This window comes from Mobula hypostoma, chromosome 28 (genome assembly GCF_963921235.1).
Source record: "Mobula hypostoma chromosome 28, sMobHyp1.1, whole genome shotgun sequence".
NCBI classification, from domain to species: domain Eukaryota; kingdom Metazoa; phylum Chordata; class Chondrichthyes; order Myliobatiformes; family Myliobatidae; genus Mobula; species Mobula hypostoma.
In genome coordinates this window covers 19,460,988-19,470,500 of record NC_086124.1, presented here as the reverse complement: position 1 = coordinate 19,470,500, position 9,513 = coordinate 19,460,988, and positions in this window count along the sequence as shown.

Below are 9,513 nucleotides of genomic sequence, written 5' to 3'. Positions count from 1 at the left end.
ATACATCGTTGCAATTACGTTTGGACGGGTAATTGGATGGGAAGTGTGCAACAGCATCGGACCATAACCTTCGTATATAGGGTTATCGTAAAACAGCATCACGGGCGGCGTTGATAGTCGTGAAAGAGTGGTCAGTTTCTGCGCTTGATGATTCAGAAATTCAATGAGGCGAAAGGGGTACAGAAGAATACACAAACATTTATGTCCCTCGCATTTTCTTTTAAAAACAGAATACTTTAATTTGGAAGCTTACAAACCTTTTGAAATTGCAATACTTATGCAGAGTTCTTGCTGCTTAGAGGCCTGTATCGCTGGATGCGATGGTCATAGGCGAGTTAGACTGAATATAATGCAGGCTTATCCTACCCATTTCTGAGTTACGAAATTCAAAACGACATCAGAGCCCCTAGTGTGCCATGAGTATCCAGATTGTTTACAGCAAACTGCTGCAATGTCAGCTAATCTTACTAAACTCAAAAACAGCATGAGACTTGTACATGTGCGTCATGTTTCTATAAACTGGCAAGGGTCGTGCTTCAGTTTCCTGCAATCAACTCTGAATAAACCTAGTATATCAAATCTCTCCTTGTGACGACAGTTCTTATTACAGGCAACGCCTTTGTGTTGTTTTTTATTTTTTGTTAGCTTCTGTTTACCAAAATATGCTGCAGCCAATTAATCTCGTCCACATTTACTTCATTACCAGCTGGCAATACAGCCGGTCTCATGTTTCGAACCATAGTGATGTAAATGCTCAGATTATAACGAATGTTGTTTCCCAGGTAAATCATAGTTTAGATACAGTACTTCAAATATCGTTCAAAAACAAATATTGTGCAATATTTCCCACGAAGATATAACGTCCATGGGACATGAAATTAAATTATTTGTATTATTCCATGAGGTTGGAAAATTATCATACCAAAGCAAGGTGAATAAAAACAGATTATTGCAATTATGTTTCGTTTTGTTCTCAAATGTAATTTTGCTGTGCTTAAACAGGAGGCGTTCCCACTAATCAGCTAAGAGCATCAAACCCCTCCCACCCAGCTTGCTATAAATGCTTAATAGCTCAATCGATAGTACAAGTGGACAGTTAGAAATTTTGGTGCAGCTGATTACTTCATCGCGCAGAAAATGGGATACCCAGCAATTCACTATGTAGCAAGTGTTTACTATCCTATACTTGGCATCGTTGGCATCCCAAGTAAGAAGCAGTGTCTGGAAATACGCTGGCTTCCTTCAGCATGTTAAGTGTTAGCAATACAGTGGCTTCCTAGTTTTAGTTTACTCCATGCCTTTTCATGTCCACCTCCTTCGGAATTCCATCATTTCTGTGAGTCAGAATACTGTTTTTATTTTAAACTTTCGACGTTCGTGACAATAATTGTTTAGTATTGTGCTACATTCCTGTTTAAAAAAAGCGTCGGGTGTTAGGCACTGGAGTCAAGTCCCATTGCAGCTTAGAAAAGTTGTAGATTATTAAAACGATCGACAATAATTTGGAAAAAGGTTTTCATTTATTCTTTGGTGTATTCTACTCTTTGCTATTTATTTTTAAATCTGCATTTACCGTTGCCGCGTGGATTTATACCATAAGATGCTCCTTTCACCTGGACAAAATCTGGGTGACAGATATATTTGGCCGATTAATGCCGAGCAGTCCTCTGATTTCCATTGAATGAGTCTGAAAATTACCGAACACGGCAGTGGCGAATGATCGGGAATGTTGGAATTGTGTGTTGTAATTTATTATTACCTGTGTAAACTGCGCATTACTAATGTTTTATTGACGTAATCATATTTCAGAGAGTTTTAAAAATTTTATTTGGAATCTGTATTAGTGTTGGTTTGATATTAGATTATTATTACCATATATGCCGAGGCACAGTGAAGTACTTCGATCGGAACCCATCCAGACGGATCGGTATTTCCAAATGATGAAAACAAAACAGAATGCATGATATAGTTTAGCTGTTATGAGGAAAATGCAGTACAGTTAGACAGTATCGTGAGAAGTCCCAGATGGGAAAGCGAGTTTCATTCTCAGGCCAATTGTCATTGATTTCTAACACGTCAGACTCTCGCAAGACCTCAGTTGATGTAGCTACTGATTTCAAGATGAAAACATAAAGAAATGGAAATTCAATTCCGCATGCATTCAACATAAGTAAGTTAACTTAAAAAAAAAAGATAAAGTATTGGAAATAACGTAACAATAACTTCTCAGTTTAAATGTAAGCTAGATGTACCTGGTGTGAATAGGGCAAAGATGCTTTAATGCAAAATACAGACAACACCTGGGGTTCGATTGTCAATTAAGTCAAGTCAAGTCAAGTCACTTTTTATTGTCATTTCCACCATAAGTGCTGGTACAGTACACAGTAAAAACGAGACAACGTTTTTGAGGAACATGGTGCAACATGAAACAATACAAAAACTGCACTGAACTACGTAAAAAAACAACACAAAACGACACTAGACTACAGACCTACCCAGGACTGCATAAAGTGCACAACGCAGTGCAGGCATTACAATAAATAATAAACAGGGCAATAGGCACAGCAGAGGGCAGTAGGTTGGTGTCAGTCCAGGCTCTGGGTATTGAGGCGTCTGATGGCTTGGAGGAAGAACTGTTACATAGTGTGGTCGTGAGAACCCGAATGCTTCGGTGCCTTTTGCCAGGACACAGGAGGGAGAACAGTTTGTATGAGGGGTGCGTGGGGTCCTTAATAATGCTGTTTGCTTTATGGATGCAGCGTGTGTTGTAAATGTCTGTGATGGCGGGAAGAGAGACCCCGATGATCTCAGCTGCCCTCACTATCCGCTGAAGGGTCTTGCGATCCGAGATGGTGCAATTTCCGAACCAGGCAGTGATGCATCTGCTCAGGATGCTCTCAATACAACCTCTGTAGAATGTGGTGAGGATGGAGGGGTGGGAGATGGACTTTTCACAGCCTTTGCCGAAAGTAGAGACGCTGCTGGGCTTTCTTTGCTATGGAGATGGTGTTGAGGTACCAAGTGAGATTCTTCGCCAGGTGAACACGAAGAATCATCTGCTAGGTCTTCTAAATATTTGAACATTTTCAGTGCCGCGATGTCGTCGGTATCTGATCCGGCATGTCTCTAAGTAGCACAGGACCAATAGTGCAATCATAACTGAACCTGATCGTATAATGCAGGCCATTGCAAATTGTTCATGCGGTCCGGACTGTCGTTTGTACTCTGTAATAATACAAGAATCACTTTGAGTGTCCCTACCCCGGAGGTAATTGCCCATTTCTCTTATTTTAAAGTTAATGTAATCGCGATTGTCATCCTATCCCGCGGAAGATGTGGTCTCTCGAAATGCATCACCCGTTACCTGGTGGCCATGGCGGCGGCCGACATGATGGTGGTTGTTATTGCTGTCGTCATCGAACAGGTTAATAATATATATTCGCTTGTTAAGTTCTTCCGCATGACACCAGTGTGTGCTGTGACACTAGCAATGAAGATGGCGTCAATGAACTGTTCCGTATGGCTAACAGTCACTTTCACATTTGATCGTTATATCGCGATATGTTGTCACAAGCTGCGAGAGAAATATTGCATCGAAAGAACAGCGATCGGGGTTATAACAACTGTATGTGTACTGGGTTGTCTTAGGTGTGTTCCGTTTTATTTCATGGTTGAGCCTTATGTTGTAATCGACAACGTACCGTGGAGCTGCGTCGTAAAACAGGCATATTTGACTTTATCCACGTGGAAAGCCTACGAATTGTTTGACACCATCATAACACCCTCATTGCCAATCTGTTTAATTTTGTTATTCAATGCTTTAACTGTAAGGTACATTATCGCGGCAAACAGAGTCCGTCAGGGGCTCCGGAGCAACAAAGAGAATCGGAAGGATGCAGAAGTGGAGAACCGGAGAAAGTCCATGATTTTGCTGTTCGCTCTATCTGCCAATTTCGTACTTTTGTGGATGACCTATGTAGTGCATTCTGTAAACTGGCACGTACAAAATTTTCTTTACACGGACAAATATTTGAATACCCCAATATACATTGTTCAACAAGTTGGGTTTATGTCGCGCTTTCTCAGTACCTGCACCAACACGTGTATCTATGGATTGACGCAGAAGAAATTCAGAGAGGAGCTGATGAATGGGGCGAGATATCTGTTCACCTTGAGTCGAAAGTTTTGCTGATAGCATGCACTATCTACTGTAATATGTCAGTTTTAAATGAAATGTTATAAACCACCTGCAGCATTCGATAACATGCAAGTAAAATAATGAACATCAAAGGCCTGTTCTTTCCACTAAAATGGGTAATAGTGGAGAGCAGTCAAAGTTATATTAATCTTCTGCCGATGGAGTGTGAAAGAGAGAATGTTCAGCGAGTTAGAATTCTTTGTATGTGCTTGCTGATTTCCCTAGGCAACGGGTAGTGTAGGTGATCTTTGTGAAGTGAGATTATTTCCTTTAAAGAACTGAGTATCCACTACTCTGCAATTTCTTGCGGCCTTAGACAGAGCTGTTGTCATATTAAGGTGTGATGCATTCGGATAGTATAATTTCTATGCTGAGCCTCGAAAAAAGTGGTGAACTTAAATTGAGACATACTTAGTTCCCGAAGTCTTCCAAGGACAAAAATGGGTCGTCTTGCTTTCTTGCCCATGAGTAGTTGCACAAGGAAAAGCTATAGGTAAGGAATCTTTTGTTTTTAATAAGTAGTCAGAGCATGCAGAACACTTTTTGCAGCCACCGTCTTCGGAAAGGATGCACAGCAAGACACAAACATAATGATTTAACGATAGCCTCTCAGAGATATCTGAACAGTCATGAATCGATAATCAACACCTTTTCCTTGTACTGCTGTCGTAAAACAATATATTCACTTCACATGAGTCTAATTTCAATGAGTATGATTCCAATGTCAAAGTAGATGTTTGACATTCGGACTAATTGATCGCATCAACGTTCTATGCGATCCAGTTCTACACCAAACCGCATGCATTCCACGAAGAGGACGTGAACAGACTCATTCCAGAACCGCGCCGGAATTGAAAATTAAACCGCAGATCAGCCCGAGCAGTAATAGCGTGGCGCTAGCACTACCCCACCGTGGCCCCCAATTTTCGTCATCGTCCCTTTCATTGATGAATACTGAAATAAAGTATACTTCATTGACCGGCACTATGTCATCCGAATTCAATCACACGCTTTCTCTTTTAACCCTGAGCAGTCCTGCCCCTCACTCTGGTCAACCACATGCGCTTGTTTTTTTGTTCCTTAATCCTAGTCGCCAAGGCCAATTTATCTCCAATTCTTGCTCTCCTTTCTTAAGCCCTTTCCTCTCACCCTTATATTCTCTAGAGCCGCTTCTTATTCTTACATTCTAAACTTTAAGTATAGTTCCTTATACCTAATGATAAGATGTTGCACATCTCCTGAATGTCATGGTTCTTCCCCTACAATCCTCCCAGCGCTTCAGTGGGGCAAAAATATCAACAAGTGCTCCATAACCAACCCTACATTTTCATTGTGCATTTCCCAAAGTGCACATGTTGCTAATTTACGCTGACAAGTTACTACCTGATGGAATAATAATTTCTCCTCCCCAATTAATTATTTTGCAATGCTGACTAATCTTATCTACTTTATATCCCCTATACCTCCACATTAAAGTTAATCATATTTCCAAGACTGCGCCTCGTGCTTTTGTATGCATACCAATTGGTGTACACGAGAATGTCGACGACCAATTGGTAATTACCGTTGCATAAGGTCAACACAGAAGTTACATCAACTGGGAATGTGGGAAATAATAACCCACAGTAAGGTATTTTTGGCATAATATCTTGGTCGGAAACAGATCTCAAAGATTTACGAAGAAAAGCAAGAAATTCAATGGCAGATTTTAGAAAACATTATCCACTCGAGCGCACTTAGATTAACACTACCTATAACAGAAGGACGAGGAATAACAGACATAAAAATTACATAACAGTCAGATAAAATTTCTGGCGATATATTTTCATCAAAACAGTGTTTGTTACACTATTTGAAAATATGCAAATCTGAAAAAAAGTACACGCCACCAAACTTAATTGAAAGCACAGCCCATGAAATTGAAGAAAATATCAGAAGAAAAGAACTGAAGAGCGTGACCCTCCATGGAAGACATCCCCACGATCTCAGCAGACTAGATGTCGACAGAGTTGGAGACCTTTCCCCAGAAGCACCGTTGACAAAACAGTGGGGTTAACACAAAAATATCAAAAGTGCATAATGAAAGAGCAGTGCATTCAAGATAATAAATGCAGCAAATGCCAAGAGAAATCAGAATCAATCCAACACATTACCGGAATCTGGAGCAGCTAACTCAAACTGGATTATTACACAGGTACAATGAAGTGGCAAGCACCATTTACCAAAATCTTGCATTAAAATACAAACTCATAAAAGACACATACCATACTATAAATACAAAAACTTGACCCAGTTTCGAATTCAGAGCCCTACAAATTAAAGTACAACCGATCCATTATTACAGTTGGGACAATCCATTGAAACCGCTCGATAGAATATTACAAGATAAACAAGCACTGACAGCTGACTAGCCATTCCAAACACGCATAACATACAACAATCAGTAAGTAAAAATCCCCAAAGATATGCTGAAATAAAAGAGAAAATGGAAAGACAATGGAAAGTGGACAGAGTATACCTTGTCCTAGTAGCAATATGTACGCCCGTTGACAACCCAAAGGCACTTAGCATTAAACAATTATTCCTAATAAGCAACATTTATGTCAATCTCCAGAAAGTCATAATACTGAACCCAACTACTAAGGCTTTTGCGAAGGACCTCCGGTCAAGATGGCACCTACAAATAATGCTACTTCTGTCGACATCTTCTGGATAGATCATGAATCCAAATATTTCACATCCAAGTTTTTATTCTTAGATGTGATTCTGGAACTGTTGCGCCTGTGATTTGCAGTTTGGAGTTCGTTTGGGTGTTTCAGCGCTCTGCAGTCACCGAAATGGATTCCGGGAGGCAGAGGCAGCGTGAACGATCCTCGTGGCGAGAAGGCAGCGGGATGGAGCACAAGTTGATTAAAGGTCAAATTGTTCACCGACTAAAACGACGAGGGAGATTGAAACATTGAGAATAATGCGGAAGGTGCGAGCCGGCTGCCTGCTTTTGGATCGGTGTTGGGTTCTCTCTGCTATGGAGTGGAAGGCTGGCTTTTGATCGCCAGTGGGACCTTTCTGCTGCGGAGAGGGAAAGGCGATCGCTCAGGCTGTGCAGGCAATATTTTGACCACCGATGCCGGGATACTCGGGGTGCCAAATTCAGGAAGGACTGTCCATTAACATGACTGCTGCTGCCGTTGACGATCCTGGATTTAGATATTGTTGAGGATGCAGAGGCCCAATTGGAGTCGGGAGCGGAGTACTTCGATGAGGTTAGTGATAGGTCTGAGAAGGAGAGCTTCGCGGGTGCTCTCGGACATTCCATTAGAAAGTATGAGGCTACTTTGGGAGAGTTAGGGCTTTACACCTTGGAGCGAATAAGGATGAAAGGTGATTTGTTCGAAGTGTACAATACAATAAGAGGAATAGTTCGAGTGGTTACTTGGATACATTTTAACTTCCCAGGGCAGAAATTGTTTATACGAGGGGCCAGGATTTAAAACAGATTGAAAGGAAGTAAGGAGGAAGTTTTCCACAGAGAGAGAGAGTGGTGGGATAATGGATCGCCTTGTCAGGTGTGGCAGTAAAGGTAGGTACAATGAAACATTTCAGAAACATTTACAATAGATAGGCAAACAGGTGATCGAAAATTGGTGGACGACGTAGAAGGGAAGGAGTAGCTTGATCTCGGAATAGGTTGAACGTTGGGACAACATTATGGGTCGAAGAGCCTGTAATATGCTGTACTGTTCTATTCTATACGGTTCTCATCTCCGTAGACTCTCTCCCTTCCACTCAACACGCCTTAAATTGGTGGCTTCTGCTTCTAGACTTCCCTGCGCTAAGAAAGAGAAGCACCTCGTAATTTTATAAACATCTAAATGTCGCACATCGGCCTCCTACGTTCCTCTGTGACTAGGCCTTGCATATCAATCTGTCCTTGTAACTGCAGGTCCTATTTATATGCAACGCCTTTGCTTTTTTGCTCACTTCGTTTTAACAAAATCTACCGCAGCTAAATAATCTCCTCTACATTTGCTTCTTGACGACGCAGCAGGAGTAATGTTTCGAATCATAGTCATTTAAATGACTCATGTTGTTTAAATGACTCAAATTATAACTCATGTTGTTTCCTAGGTAAACCAGTTCAAACATTTCAAACATCGTTCTACAAAGAATATATTGCAATATTTCCTACGAAAATATAACGTCAATGGGACACGAAATTGACTTTTTTCTAATATCCCATGGGGAAAGAAAATTAACATACAGAGGCACAGTGAATAAAAATAGCTTATTCTAATTGTTTCGTTTTTTTTTAATGTAAGTTCGCTGTCCCGAAAGAGGAGGCGTTTTGCACTAATTAGCTAAGCACATCAAACCCCTCCCGGCCAATTTGCTATAAGTGCTTGATAGTTCAATGACATTTCATGTAGACAGTTACAAATTTTGTTGGAGCTGATAAATGCATCGAAGAGAAAATGGGATACCCAGCAATTCACTATATAGCGAGTGCTTACTATCCTGTACTTGGAATCGTTGGCATCCCCGGTAAGAAGTCGCGTCTATAGACACGCTGGGTTACTCCAGCATCTTGAGTGTTACCATTATCATGGCTTCGTAGTTCTAGTTCACATTAGGCCTTTTCACGTCCATTTCCGTCGTAATTCCATTATGTCAGTTGGTCAGAATATTGTCTTTATTTTAAACTTTCATCGACAGCCTCCACTATATTTCATTTATACTGTGTTATGTTCCTGCGTAAAACAAGTGCAGTTTTTTTTTCGGCGGAGAGGGAGTCAAGTTCCAATTACAACTTTTAAAATTTAGATTACATAAAAAAAGAATTACAATAATTTGGGTCTACAAATCTACGATAACGTTTCTTCTCCTTTTATTCTTTCGCAATCTTTTTTCTTTTATCATCTAATCTTAAATCTGCAGTTCCCGATTCCACGTGGATTAATACCAACATATACTCCTTGCACCTGTTTGTCCCTTTATCCACCCGGACCAAATCTGGGTGTGTAGCCGAGTACGGTTGTGTAGGACTCTGATTCCTGATGAATATGATTAAAAATTACCGGGCAGGGCAGTTGCGATTGGTCAGGAATTCTGGACGTGAAGCTTTATAAGGGCAACATATATAGTAATTCATTTTACTTCTGTAAGCTGTAAATTATAAATATTTTATTGATATATCAATATTTCATAGTTTTAAAATTCGTTATTCCTATCAGTATTGATTTGGTATCAGTTTATTATTTACATATATAACGAGGCACAGTGAAGTACAATGATCACAACCCATCCAGGTGGATCAG